Below are 15,064 nucleotides of genomic sequence, written 5' to 3' on the forward strand. Positions count from 1 at the left end.
AGACAATAGGCTCATGCTACCTTTGGTTGTGTTATATCATATATATCTATGGATGTGATCTACCCTTATCAAGATATCAGTCTTTACATCAAGGTTACCCTTCAAATGTAATTCATGCTTCATGATAGGATTAGATCCATTTAGCTAGATAGAGAACACTAGTTAGTTCGCAGCCGATCCATAGATTGAGAAACCATGGATGGAATACTCTGAGGGAAAATCTATGATGATCTATGTGCTACGATGGAATACTCTGAGGGAAAAGCGTTCTAAAAATTTGAAAAAAAATTCACCTCAATCGGAGTTCTGAGCGAAAAGTTATGCCTGTTTTAAGGAAGGTCGTCCGAAGCAGGGTTTTCGAAAGGCACAACTCGATTGGTAAGACGGCGGCAGCTAGGGCAAAGCTTCCTTATCCTTGCAACGCCGATCATGGCTAAGCAAAGCTTCGCAGCAACAAATCCAAGGGCAAAACTTCCCTGGTATACAGCACTAGGTATGCGCCAGATGAAATAAAAAGGGTTGCGATGCAAAGGAGGCACAATGCGGCTTGCAACCTATCTAGGGTTTGCGTAGCGAGAGTTCACACAAGGCGGCTAACGGGGCAACTCAAGTAATGTGGTGGCTCGACTTGTTGTTTGGGTAATGGTCGATGGGATAGCGGTGGAAACAAACAACTAGTAATGGCGTGATTGAACTACGACCATGAATCACAACCTAAACCAGCAACAAGACTCGACCACAGACACGAACTCAACAAAGTGAATCTGAAACAAAAATTGCAAAGGCTAAAAAAGGTGATAGGACAATGGAAAGTGTAAATATTTTTGGGCTTTTTGATGGACTATAGGTGATGAACATGAACTGAATCTAAAGGGGAAACATGATAGTATACCTCACGGCTAACCTGGAATCCTGATACCACTTGATGTAGTACTGGCCCAATCTTCCGATAGGTATAGATACACACAATTTGATGGAGACCCGACGTTGATGATCCGGCTTCAAATCAAACATAATTCGAACACTGCAACCGCTACACCACTGCTCCGTTGCTTATCAACCAAGCACAACTTGATTGACCTCGTCAAAAAGGCTTTCCCTGCAAGCGAATTGAAAAACACAAGCAAGAGAACGGTAAACACGCAATCTGAAATTGCAAATATGGATGAAGCAAAGATCAATATGGGGTTCAAGCTCTCGATTCAAACGGACTAATTTTCACAGGCGAGGAGAACAAGAATAGGGGCCCTAGATCACTGTAAACGGATTTGTCACCACAGTTACAATGAATCAATCTCAATTTCTCGATGGAAAACTAGAACTAAACAAAACCTAAGTTATAAAGGTGGCGGCTACCGAGTTTTATACACAAAGGGGTGTCCTAGGGTTGGGGGCGACCAAGGGGAAGGTCCCTACAACATGGGCTTAAGGCCCAACACGATACAAGGCCAAGTTGGCCCAAACAGGTGACGCAGCACCTTGTCATGGTCACACAGAATGATCCACGGACCTTCTAGAGCTAGGACTAGAACCAAAAGAATGGCGTCATTGTCCCATTTCCAACTCATCAAAGAACGCCTTGTTTCAATGTCGTATGAGGGAGATATGGTCGAAATCGTGCATGGGTGTCGGCTGAATCCGAACCAAACGTGATGACTGAGTTGCTGACGACTTGTGACTTGGGGAAGACCATGACTCATGTGTGTCCAGTAGGGCAATGTCCTCATCACATTGGACGCCACCTTCTGGTGTTGACGATAGCTGATTGGAGACAGTGGTTGCGGTCTCCTGCTGATGGTGTCGGGGCTTCCCCCACCGCTCCCCGGTGACCCTGTGACGACCCCTGCAGGTGCTGCAAAGCGATCGGGGGCCCATCGAGCCCATCCTCCACTACAATGCCTCGGTGGCGCCGCAATCACTGCACCGCGGTGCCCAGTGGTAGCGGTGTGACACGGAGCGTCAAGGACCTCCCTCGCGACCCCTCGGCTCGGATGTGAGGGATGCGAGGAATGGTAGTGTCCATTGGAGGAGATGATAGCGGAGAGAACGAACAAGAAAGGTGACCAAGGATTTCCTTACTTCTGAGAGAGAGTCAAATAGGATCACATTAGTATTTGTTAATAATCATCCCATATTGATTTTCAACCTCTCAAAAACTAATGCAGTATTCTAACTACATTCTCATTAAATGAAACATAAAATTTGATCCATATTGGTTTCTCCGGGCATGCGAGTAGGAGAACGACCCATTGGGAAATAAATGAGGGAAGACTAGAAAGTGGTTTCAAGTAACCATGCCTACATGAGAATCAAGGAAGACCGGCTGTGTGGACGTGGAGGATGTGACATTATATGGTGCTGAAACGTGGATGGTTGCCACATTAATCCTCGGGTACAAATTAGAATTCGTTACAATTTTTGGGAAAAATATGTACAGATGTATGATCCATTATCGGAAAAGTGAATAGGATGGACCAATATGTCTACACGGGAACCATGGAAGAGAGAAAGGGTGGGGAGAGAAAACAAAACAAACAGAGCACAAAAATAGGGGATCGATCTTCCAACCAAAGGAAAGAGTCCATTGATCTTACAAACAAAAGATAACAGCATAGCAAAGATGGCTACGGTTCCAACAAAATCTAAAGTTACTAATTAATAGCATAGCAAAGATAACTACATTGATCTTCCACCGGCGCGGCTCGCTCACCCTAGCCACCCCTCATTCCAGGCCACGACGAGCTGGCGGCTCCATTTCTTCTTGTTCTTGCACCTCAAGGGTACGGACGTTGCCATCCCCACGACATGGTCCTTGACCTCATTCAGAATCTTCCATTGGTGCCTCATGCCAGGGCAGACGGGGCAGGCGAAGGTGTTGTCAGCGTGGCGGAAGACGCGCAGAGGGTCGCTCCGGGGGAAGGGCATGGGGTAGCCACGGCGACGATCGTCAAACGAGTTTGTCTCAGTCTGGGACTCGGACTCGGAGTTGAACGCATCAGCTGGAAGGGTCACCTTCAAGGTCAACTTCCAGGGTGGTGACAAGGGTGCGGGGGTGGAGGAAGCCTCCCCTACCGCCGGAGGAAGCTGGGAACATGTCGGGGAGCCCCCAGCAGCTCCGCGGCGAGCATCTGCGAGCGACGGTGGGTTGAGGTCAGCGGTATCAGTGCGTGATCCCAACAACGAGCATGATGACGAGTTGAGGTTCGCGTCGATGTAGCGTTGTAGCGCTTCTGAGAAGTTGGTGCAGCCAGTAGCACGGTGGGAGCGTGACGAGAAACCGCCACGGGAGCGCGACGGTGAGGAGGAGGCGCCGGAGGATCGCTTGTTGCGTGCGGGGGAGCTAGTGTGGGAGAGGTGGCGTGATGGGGAACCGGCGGAGGCAGGGGCCGAGGAGGAGACGAATCGCTTCATGGCGTCAGCCGGGCTGCAGGGGTGAGGCACGCGCGTCAGGGACCGGATGGTAGTGGAACTAGTGATGACGCCGATGTTGGGAGAAATAGTGATTAAATAAGGAGTTCCTTGCCTTCCATGAGAAGTTACGATGGCTTCCCTGGGAAGCTAGGCAACCGGCGCTTTTCAAGGATGACAACCGGCTCGACGAAGAACGCACGGGAACAAGAACCAGTACGGCAACTGCCGAAGGTCGTGGGATCGAATGGTCGATCTGAATCGTCAATTTGCAGATGAACGGCGACGAGGAGTAGGCAACGCCCACCTTGGTGGCACATTTTCATTTCCACAAAGAATTGTGAAAAGCCAAAGCCAGCTCCTACTCAAGCGTGCAGTTGGTCTAGTGGTATGGATTGCCCACCACAAACATGTGGTCTCGGGTTCGACTCTTAAGGAGTCACTTTTTTCTTGCCATATTTTTATCAATTTTTCACCAAAGTATTCCTGTAGTAAAAACACTTATAACTTCACAAACAACTTTTTTTTTGCAAGTGCCTCGGGACCATTACAAATTGACAAAATCAGAAAAAATTCAGATGGTTGACCATAGATAGGAACATCACAAATATAAACAAAGGAAACTATGTTAAGACTGTTCACCATAGCTAAGAACTTCACCATCTACTTAATTAGCCTTGCCACCAAGCATCAATCCCACGACAACAACAAATAAAGCAAGCAGCACGTGCGTGAGTTTGACATTGTGCCTATAATTCCCAACGAACTTCAGCTTGGCAGTAGCCTTTTGAAGTTGCTGGCGCACCGTCTCGAACTCATTCCTAATCTCTCTAAGCTCACTGTTAGCTTTTGCCAATTCTTCCTCCCACTTCTTTGCATCCTCCTCATCTTGCACCTTCTTCTTCATGAGCTTCATAGAACACCAAAGGCTCTATCATCCCATTCTGGAAAAATCCAGGTCATGTAACTGCATTGCTTCTTTTCATCCTGCAAATTAAATGCCCCTTTATACATTGACGTTGATAACAGTAACATGAAACCACAGAACCAATATCTCTGTGAAGCACGTAGTCATTACCTTTGGGCAGCAACCAAACCGACAGCTCTCAACTCATGATCGCACTTGCTTTCAGGATGCCAACGGGTAGTATCGCGGGAAGATGTCTCCGAGCAGTAGCTACCAATGCAAAAAGATGATGGAATACTCGGAATCTTCAAAAAAGTTAATGTAACTTGAAATCAAAGTTTAGTTTTGCACTTCATAAACTATAGCTATCAACTTCTAACACCAATCAAATGCAAACCTAAATTTAGGATGAAATCGGAATCAACTGCCTTCAACCCAAATCCCCAATTCCAAAAAATCCCTTTCCCTCTCACAAAAGGGGAAAATAGTGGCACAAAATAGGAGACTGACCTGACCGTGGCTCATACTCCTCCCTTTGCTGCTAGGATGCGCCATTCACGCTGCCCGTTGCAGATCTGCGCACCGACGCCTCGAGGCTCAAGTCTTTGCCACAGCCAACAGGAGTGTGCTAGGGAGTCCCTTACAATGTACATCGTTCCAGGTATACCCGTTGCTCTGGCCTATAACTGCGAAATGGACCACACTTATTAGAATTGTAATATAAAGAAGTTGCCTTGTTCAAAAATCATAAATTGCATTATGTTTTAGTGGTAGTGTTGACTCGTCAGAATCAATAGGTCACAGGTTCGACCCCTGCTCGGGACACTCTTACCTTTTTATTTTCCTCCATTTTTATCACATACTGACTTTGGAACCAGCTAGATTTTATGATGAATTGGAATACTATTTCTAACTCATGCTTGCATGGAGGATTCCCTCGGTTTATGACTTTTTGCACACCTTATTTTTCACAAATGCTTACATGTGGGATCCTGGTTGGTTTATGATATTTTTGCGAACCTTATATTGTCACAAAACCACTACGTAACTGCGAGTGATGATTTCTTTTTAGCTACAGTGGCAACTTTTATGACGTTCCGTAACTTTGTCACTATATTTGCTTGGATCTGAAACTTTACGATGTTTTCAGCTAGAAACTTCATAGATCTATGACGAGAACGAATGTGTCATAAAATTTTCGTCATAGATTAACACATTTCTTGTAGTGAATGTGATTGTGACTACTGAGAGGAGAGCGCACTCATCAGTGCTCTAACTTATTTTAATGAAGTTTTAGGCTGGACGATTGGAGACCTTAACTATGTTCTATATCTAAGGAAGTGAGCTGGAGTAGTATGAAATATGTAACATGCATGGATGTACTCCTACCCTTTTCTTGTGAATTTGAACTTGTTCTCTCTAAGACCTTAAGTATTGATGTACGAACTTGCACTATTGTCAGAACTGGTTACATTGTATTGTGGCATGGATGTACCCCTACTCTTTCCTTATTAATGTAAGAACTGGTTATATATATTTTATTGCATATGCAGTGTTCTTTGAGTGTTCGATCTGAATGGGTTGATTGAAAACCACATTTTAAAAATTTGGCATGAAAATAGTATAAAATTTTGGCAAGAACGACGTTTCCAAGGGCGGGTGACGCTATCCCCCGCCCTGGAAAATAATTTGCAGGAGCGGGTCATAGCATCACCCACCCTTGAAGATAACATTTCAGGGTGACCCGCCCCTGGAAAAGGCTTTACAGGTGCGGGCCTGTTACCCGCTCCTGCAAACAGCTATTTGTAGCTGCGAAAGTCAAGAGCAGGTAGCGCGCCCGCCCGTGAAAATGTTGTTTCAACCGCCCATGGAAACCATTTTTGTGGTAGTGCATTTCACGATCTCGATTGAGCTCTCAGCATTCCATGACATTGCAACAGCATCCACTCCGTCGAGACCGTGTGCGGTCGACAGAAGTCGGAGACAATTCCATTTTAAAAAATCCACTCCGCTGAGGTGCCGATGACAACCCGCAAGGATTGTTAGGATCGAAGAACAAGGACCTCCCGTCTTAGTTATCTTGCAAAGAGAAGGAACTGTTGCTCATCTCTTCGTGCCTGCAACTTTGCACGGGCTTGCTGGAGTTTCCATTGGAACCAATTTGCCAAAACACCTCAGGACCTTCCAAGCGCTTCAGCCCTTGAAACGATTCCCGATCCCTGACTGTTCCATCCTTCACGGAGATCAAATAGTAGTATCCATGTCTTGGAGCATATTGACTAAGAGGAATGATTGGATCTTCAATGGTGTAGACCGTCGGTACTTCAGAATTGCCGAGAGAAATTCATTCATGAATTATTTCGTGTTTCCAAGCTAGTTACCGAAAATCAAGAACCGGCTAAACTCCCTACTCAGATTTTAATACTCGGACGAGTCAAAACTCCCCCCCCCCCCCCCCCCCCCCCCCCCCCCAATTCCTCATCAACACCTCCTCTATATACGCAAAACAAATCAATTTCGTTTGTGGGACAACTGATGATATTGCTCCGAGCACATTAATTCGTTCACGGAACAATTGATGACAGATCTTAGAACAAATACATCTTTTGCATTTGACGCTCACTTGAGGGGGCAGCCGCATCGGAGATGATACCGGCAAGTCGGCAGCAACTGATGAGGCCATGGCGGCAATTGCGGAGCGTTGCAGTGGGAGTGATCGCGAACTCGGTATACCCGTATAAGAGGGTTTGGGCCATCGATGTTTGTTTAATGGGCCGCATTTCCTTTCGTGTGGCCGCCCCAGCCGGAATTCTCAGTCTCAAAGCCACAAAAAGTATAATCCTCTAGGCCGAAAGCAGCCCATGTTACAATTAATGCCCCTCAATTGGATTTTTGCATCTAACTATCATCCACCCAACCAACTACATTCCCCTACTATCGCTTCACATTTTGACATTTTCCTCGCTTGAGGATCATCTAACTGCACACCTATGGTGATCTAACCGCAGTCAGACCATACTCGTCACTTGTGTTACTGTAGGTTAACCGGCGGTCAAACCACCACCCTGGACAGTTAAATCACCACCAATTTTCGCCTAGCACCGGAACAAACAAGCCTATCTAATATGAGTGAAGTTAGATCGCTGTTCAAGGTCGGTCTATCCGTCGTTTACGCAAGTTACCATTTTCAATAGATTTTTTAACGCTTTCTTTTTCACACTGTCAAATGAAGTTAACCCTCATAATATAATTGTTTGAGCAAAGTGGTCCACATAATCGTCCCATTGATAGTATGGCTATCTAGCCTACTAATTAGGTCCTATACTATCCTCTAATCACCTCGCGATTGGTTAAATTGAAGAGCCCTATGAGCAATTCTTCATACATTCTCATCCAAGCTCACCGTAGCATCATTTTATCTCAAAGACTAACCTTCTCCCATATCTCAAACCAAATTGTTAGTCCATATCTTTTATATTGATTAAAAAAATTATAGGCTTGGATGCTTTCAGACACAAGATCTAATTTGTACGTGTACCAAATGAATGTTGTGAGTTTCAAAACCAATGACAATTCATTCGATGGTGTAAGAGTAGCTTATGATACCTTTTTTTATCAGCCTCGATCTCATCTCCACACGGTGGGGGGTCTAGAAAAAAAATTGTAGGAGGAGCTTCTTCTCTTCATTTTCTACCTCTAGACCCTCTCCTTTCAAGATTTTCTACCTCTAGACCCTCTCCTTTCAAGATTTAATGGATGTGAATTTATAGAGGGGTTTAGCAGGGGCTCCATACTTTCGACAAGGGTAGGAAGGGTTCGAGTTCCGTCCGCCCCGATGCTAGATATGATCTGCCCCTGTCTCCGCAATACCTAAATCCTACTTAGAAATGCCTAATGTGGCATATAAGACGATCACTATAAATTCCATGGTAAGATTATCTCCAACATACTATCAAAAATACATCCCAAAGTTTCTTTCGTTTTGCCAATAACAGATTTTGTGTTTCTGGTGACTGTCGTTGCAATAAACTAGCGAAAACTAATTTCCATTATCTCACCTACATGTAAGACCTACATGTCAGCTCTTCCTCCTCTTGATTTCATTTCACACTCCTTCCTCACTCATCTCTTTGGGTTGTAGGGCAACATCTCGCCCTTCTCTCTTGCAAACCTACACCTCCATCGCAGCAGGCATCGATCGAGGGGGAGTCATAGCCACCGCAACGGATGCATAACGCGGCAGTGCATCCAAGTGGGTGGTGGAGGAGGAGCCTAGAGGCGCGTAGATCTGCGCTAGGTGGCGAGGAGAACCTGCCAACGCATCCACAACCGACCATGGCACAACAACGGTGGAGGTAGGTGAAGCTCCTCTCCTCTTATCTCTTCTCGCTCTCATGAAATATCTTGTCGCCAAAAGTACTGATGGTGGGGATGTAATTGGTTGAATTTCCCCAATGAGATCACCAAAAAGTTATTAAAAATTTTTAATGGTGGGATGTAATTGGTAATCTGCTAGAGCCAATTCCATCTCCAAAATGACATATTCTTAGTGTTGGGTACAGGGACGTCAGTAGGGGGCCATGGCCCCCCTCATGGTTCTGTTTTTCTACTGAAAATCTTGTAGATCAAGAAGAATTTAAGCCCATATTCTAGTGTTTGCTTCCTAATTTAACCTGATTGGCCCTCGCAATCCTTCAATCCTAGCTCCATCCCTGGTTAGGTATGAATGCACAGTCCGTTAGAAATGCTCTAGTCCTTGACAAACAAGACAACAAGCTACAGGCGCACAACCATCAAAATGAAGAATGTTTTATGGCCCGATAAAGCTTTCGTATTGTAAAATTAACAAAGGAGGAATTAAACCAGTTACCTAGAATATGAGGATATCGATATTGATGGCTTCTCAAACTTATCAATTTTTTTTGCGAAAAAACTTATCATTGGTTGTTCATGTTCTCGCCTCCGGTACTGCTTTTTCTTGCATAGCCTCACACCCTCGGCATAGGACCCTGCATTTAGATGCGTGTCAGGAGGTGGAGGACCGATGATGAATGGGAGGGAAGAGGTTCCGGTACTTTGTGCGGTTGGACCATGACATGTGGGACCAGGTTCACACGTCAGTGACTCAGCTGCAGAGTCAACTACTGCGTAGGAGTCTCGTCGGAATGGGAGTTGGGGTATCGAGGTGGAGCGGCATAGCTCAAGCCGCTGGTGATGAGTGAGCTGGTGGTATTCTCCTCTTAAGTCTCAACGAAAAATATGCTAAAGTACGGTTGCGAGAAAGAATGAGCTGGCGGTGGGCGATGTTTGGCAGTTGGCAGGCAAAAGATTCAGGCGCGGCGGACAAGAGCCATCGGAGACAATGGAACTGGTGTAGCAAAGGTGAAAGGTTCCGCGCAGCGGGAGGAAGAGAGCACAGAAAATATGGCTCTATTCATTTGGAGGAGTTGGATGCACATACAGTGGCCAGTAGCCAGAACTGGTCGACTGAAATTATCCAAATTTCAGCTGCTTCATGCTAAAAAAAATCCAGCTGCCTCGACGAATGCGGCGCCTCCACTCGGAGTCTGCTGGCTGTCGATGACCACATGACAATTGGGATGGTCATGCTTGGACGTTTCACATGATCTCGTCATCTCGCGGTATCATGCTTTGAGGTTTCGTCCACACACTACAATGAAGGCCGGACTGATCTACATGCAGTCAAATCAGCTCGAGGACTCGAACTTGTCAAAAGCAAGCATGCGATCCCTATCTCCTAGGGTGAAAAGGAATATACAGCCAACAAGCAGTTTTTACCCGATGCATATTCTTATGCTCAAGTCACAGGTGGAAGAGGAGAGACGAATGAAGAAACTGCAGGCCGGAGGATATCGCAACAAAACGTATGCCACGGACAGGTTTTCATCAGCCATCACCACAGGCCATACTTTAAATTCAGCAAGCCATCCGAATTCCGAAAGAAGCTCATGCTGAAATACCTGAAGAATTCAATAAATTAAATAAAGAAAACGAACAGCCACCATCCCTAACAGTCCTCGTCTAAAGAGCTACATGTACCGCAAAAAGGGGGTAGGTGAACAACACAAGCAGTACAACATTAGGAGGGAGGAGGGATATTACTAGCAATCTAACTCCTGTACATATCCTTCAGCTAGTTGTTGCCCTGATCCTGCATCAAGGACATAAGCCTCAGCTTCGAGTACATATCAAAAGAAGCATTGGAGAAGTCAGCCAGGGCGCGGAACAGCTCTGGCAGGTGTGCCTTCAGGATTGACAGGGACTTCTCCCTGACTTGCTTCGACAGCTTATTGTGGGATTCAATCTCATCATCGAGCTTGCTCTTCAAGCTCTCCACCGCGAATTTCTTCTCTGTGACTGCATCCTTGTGGCCTGTTCCCTCGCCGGTCTCTGGATCAACGTCAAACGTTCTGCGCTGTGAGTGCTTGTGGTACCAGTCCTCAAAAGCCCGGGCCTTCCGCGCATATTCCCTGCGAGTCTGCTCGCAGATCTCCTTCTGTTTCAACTCCTCGTCTTGAACGCCTAATATAGTCTCCAAGACTGCTCGGAAACTGACAATGGCTGTCTTGGCTAGATCATCAGGCAGCTTGGTTAGGTGCTCATTCCAGGCCTGAAGAAAGGCTTTGATAGGAGGTTGCTGCATCCTGGGTGGTGATGCTACTTTCTCCTTCAAGCTGCTCTCAATGGGTATCAGGTTCAGCTTCAACCAGCCATAGAGAGCATTGATGTATTCCTTTTGATAACTCATGAGGTCAGTAAAGTTTGTGATCCACTTATCTACAATATCACGCAGCTGGCGCGTGTGGCTGTGGTGATAATCACTTGTTTCAATATTGGCATCAGAAATGTCAACTGACTTCAGCTTTAGCACAGTTTTCAGCTGGTTAGCGTGATGCATGTGCATGTCCTCCCACATTTTTGCCATCCTGAAATGATAGAAGCCAGAAAAAAAAAGATTATAAAACTGGTGCGCTATAAGATCATTTCATTTAACAGAGTAATAAATCAAACAAAGCCAGCAACAGTATGTAATGTCGTTAAATATCATACTTCCTATGCACTGCGAGCCAGGTTAGGCAATAAAACTGTCGATGCTGTGGAGCAAGCCCAACGTTGAATGATTACTAAATTGGAAAAGGCTAAAGAAGAGTGTGGCGTTCAGGTGTGCCATCTACAATGCATGCAACTAAGTTACATAACAGGAAAGAAGCAATCTATTGGTGTTATAAAAATTAAGAATACATCTGGAAATCCATTTGCCACAATAATTAGCAATCTCATCATGATGGGAAAAAGAATGCAGATAAATTACCTGTCAGCAAGGTCCAATAATCTTGGGTAAAGTTGATTGTCACGGAGATGCTGAATTTCTGACACAGTTGAATCCATTGATTGCATATCAACTATGTATCTTGTATGCAAGTGGGTTACAGCAGCTTTCGTTTTCTCCAGAACCTCAATGGCAGCATTGTGTTTCTTTTGTCTATTTAACAAAGCAACCTTCCTCTGATACTCAAGCTTCATAATCTCACCAGCCTGTACAAATGGGGACAACTTTTAGCAACAGACAAGTGGAATCCAGAGAGTTTCGATGATTCAGTTGAAACAAGCATCAATGTAAAAGCTATGACTAAATCAGAGTTGCATGATCCCTGCATAAATGCTTTGGAAAACTTAAGTGATTGGTACTACATGTTGTTTCAGATATTAGGAGAAATGTAAAATAACCATATTAAAGCAACCATATCAAAAAGTACTCGCAAACTTCAAATTTTAAGATCTGAATAGACAGGTAAAAAATTGGACAGCAAACCTATGAACTTGATTGACCATAAGCTACATTCACACATTGAGATACTAAAAAAATGCACTACTACATATTCCTTACTCCCGTACATATATGTTTGTACTCCATAATTTGACATGAAAGACTTTCTCAGGGGGTCTTCCAGAGTGCACTCAAAAGCATCAGGCACACTTGAGGCACAAAGTCCTAAAATCACCTTAGGCACAGGGCGCAAACACGACTCGATAAATAGCAGGAAGCAGACACAAATGAGATCAGAGAGGACCAGTCCAACAAGCCCATAACATCCCTCAGCTACCAACTGCCTTATCCCACAGCCCAATAAAAATCCATGCCCTTGGGCACTACCAGGAGGCCAGGACTCTCCCCATGGGTCCACATAAGCTGCCTACATGAACAATAAGAGGGTGCTTCATCCACCACCATCTTCATAAACCACCAGTCCAGGACTCAAAAAGCAGCAGCTGCTGCCTCATCCTTTACTCTCCCGTAAGGCTCCACCCTCTCATGCTCCTTCCTCTGCTTGCCCTGAGTGATAGGCATCAATGCCATCAACATGGCAGCACCAAAGGAGTCCAGGATAGCAGCATATCTGGCAATCCCACTCGCAGGCAGTCCAATTTTAGCAACTGGAAGCTAGATACGGTGGATTCCAGAAAGAACGCCAGGCTTCTGCACTGGTGGCATCTTGTGCTTAGGAGCCAAAGGCACACACCTTGACGAGGCACTGCGCCTGGTTACACCTTGAAGCACTATTGCTGTGCTGGGACCAACTTCGAGACTGCGGACAGGCCTTTTGCGCTTTTAACTAGAATAAGGCGCCAAGAAGGGCAAACATTTGAAAACCAGTACATACTGGCAGCAGAAAATGGAAAAAAGTTGCAGATGTACCAGACCAAACTCTGCATATTCTTCTATTCCCTTTCAAATAAGTTGCTAAAGCAATAAAGCATAATCTCAAAAGCTGTAGAATTAAAATTTTGATGGACTCATCATGAAACTTCCTTATTACCGCCCCAGCATATAAGAGTTCATATTGGTAGCCATAAAGAAATTAAGGAATGAGATGCACCTTCACTTCATCATAGAGCTTTTTCTCCCATGCTAAGATTTTATCTACCACAGTTGCCAAGGTCTCCCATTCATCATTTTCAAAGTCATCCTTCCCTTCATCACCATTTTGCATGCCTTTGAAGGATCTATTCCATGTAATTATTTTCATGACTCTCGCAGAATGATCAATATGCCCTGGAAAAATCATTGTGAACATGATTAAAAGAGGGAAAGTAAGTAGACAGCTATATTACACTTGTATTTATATGTAAGTGCAAATGAAACATGGAAGAAAGCATTTTTATCTTTTGAGTGGTGCCCAAGTAACTTTAAAGCATACAGCGTAACTATAATCAGCTGGCAAAGTATTTTTACAGATAATTAGCAGAAGAGGTTAACTACTCTTATGAATTGCATTTGGATGCAAATTACTCAAAAGCTACGTCATATTTACCGGCAATGGTGACATATTTTAGTACAGTGGATCAACATATTAGAATATATAATAACATAATCAGGCTTTTCTCACCTATGTAACTAGAGTTTCATTCTTTTAAAGAATGAGCTAAGTTTGTCTCCCTTTTAATTCTGTTAAAAAAATCTCGGCCGGTGGTGCAAAGACCACCCCCATAGTATTTCACTAAGAAGAGCTCAACCGGAGCCCAGCCAAGAAAGGTCATGAAAGCTGGGCCCCCTCATACATGGGGATGCCGCCACCTTAGTGCTTTGAGACCCAACCCACTACCAGCCTTACATGAGGGCCCGCCCAGCACAAGTCGGTTCATCCATACCTACCAGGCGAGCCATCAAGTGACCTTTTTTACCTAGCCTGAAGTTAGCTCCCACGGGGATTCGAAGTTCGAACCTGGGACCTGGGGTGCTACTGCAACCACTAGGCTACAGGCTGTGTATTGTGCAAGGCGGCCAGTGGGGTGGCACCTAGTGCCGATTCACCAACTAGGAAAGCTAGGCAGGAATCAGCTGCTATGCAGGAAAGTGGCACACTGGCACCTGGTGCCTAGGCAGCCGATTTTTAAACAGTTGAAACAAAGAAGCGCACGCAGGTGGTCAAGATGGCATCCATTATCGCGTGCCAAAAATGCAATTGAAGAAGCATTGCAACAACAATGCCTGGATTTTGTGTAGAAAGCATAGGCAGGTGACCTGATGTTAGACCAAAACGCAACAGAAGACAAAAATTGTCACAACGATAAAATGAAGAATTTCCATCTGTCCAGCATGTAACCTGATGGAAGACAAAAAAGGAAGTGCCTTTTGTTGCAAAAAAAAAGGAAGTGCCTTTTGCACACAGGAACCTCGTAATGATGCGGCATCACACTATGCAGATAATTAAGGAAACACCAAGTATTTACATGATTAAGAGACATAATTTGAATGCCAAGTTTAGACAGATAATTCTTAAGTCTTCCCTGTATGCCAAAAAGGAATGCACAACAGTTTTCTGTCCTAAGTCACAATTAATATTTCACGTATTAAGTATAAACCAAACAGGTAACACAATTACTACACACTAATATGATTCCTGTCCACGATTCCATAAACTTTAAAGCACTGGCAACTTTTATAAGCTATTAAAATAGAAGACATATACTTCATTCTTATCAACACAATATTTTCAGATATAATTCAATGTTTGTTTAAGAATTTGATATATTCATAAGAAGATATCTTATGCTTCATTCTCTTTGTTGTCAATTTTAGTAGCCCCCCAAAGTTGCCAGTGCTTTAAAGTTTATGGAATCGTGGACAGGAATCATATTAGTGTGTAGTAATTGTGTTACCTGTTTGGTTTATACTTAATACGTGAAATATTAATTGTGACTTAGGACAGAAAACTGTTGTGCATT

The 15,064-nt window shown here is 44.5% G+C and overlaps 1 non-coding gene across 1 annotated transcript in view; it reads right to left on the bottom strand.

Annotated features, from left to right (window-relative positions):
• Window positions 1-10,242: 10,242 nt before the first annotated feature.
• Window positions 10,243-15,064, bottom strand: part of LOC101778765 — a 9,605-nt gene continuing 4,783 nt past the window's right edge. Inside the window, exons 3-5 of the transcript XR_002676995.1 lie at window positions 13,216-13,391; window positions 11,649-11,872; window positions 10,243-11,262 (exon numbers count right to left, since the gene is read on the bottom strand). This is a non-coding gene — a transcript (nitrate regulatory gene2 protein). The remainder of the gene's footprint in view (window positions 11,263-11,648; window positions 11,873-13,215; window positions 13,392-15,064) is intronic.

The sequence above is a fragment of the Setaria italica genome, chromosome III (genome assembly GCF_000263155.2).
Source record: "Setaria italica strain Yugu1 chromosome III, Setaria_italica_v2.0, whole genome shotgun sequence".
Classification (NCBI taxonomy): Eukaryota; Viridiplantae; Streptophyta; class Magnoliopsida; order Poales; family Poaceae; genus Setaria; species Setaria italica.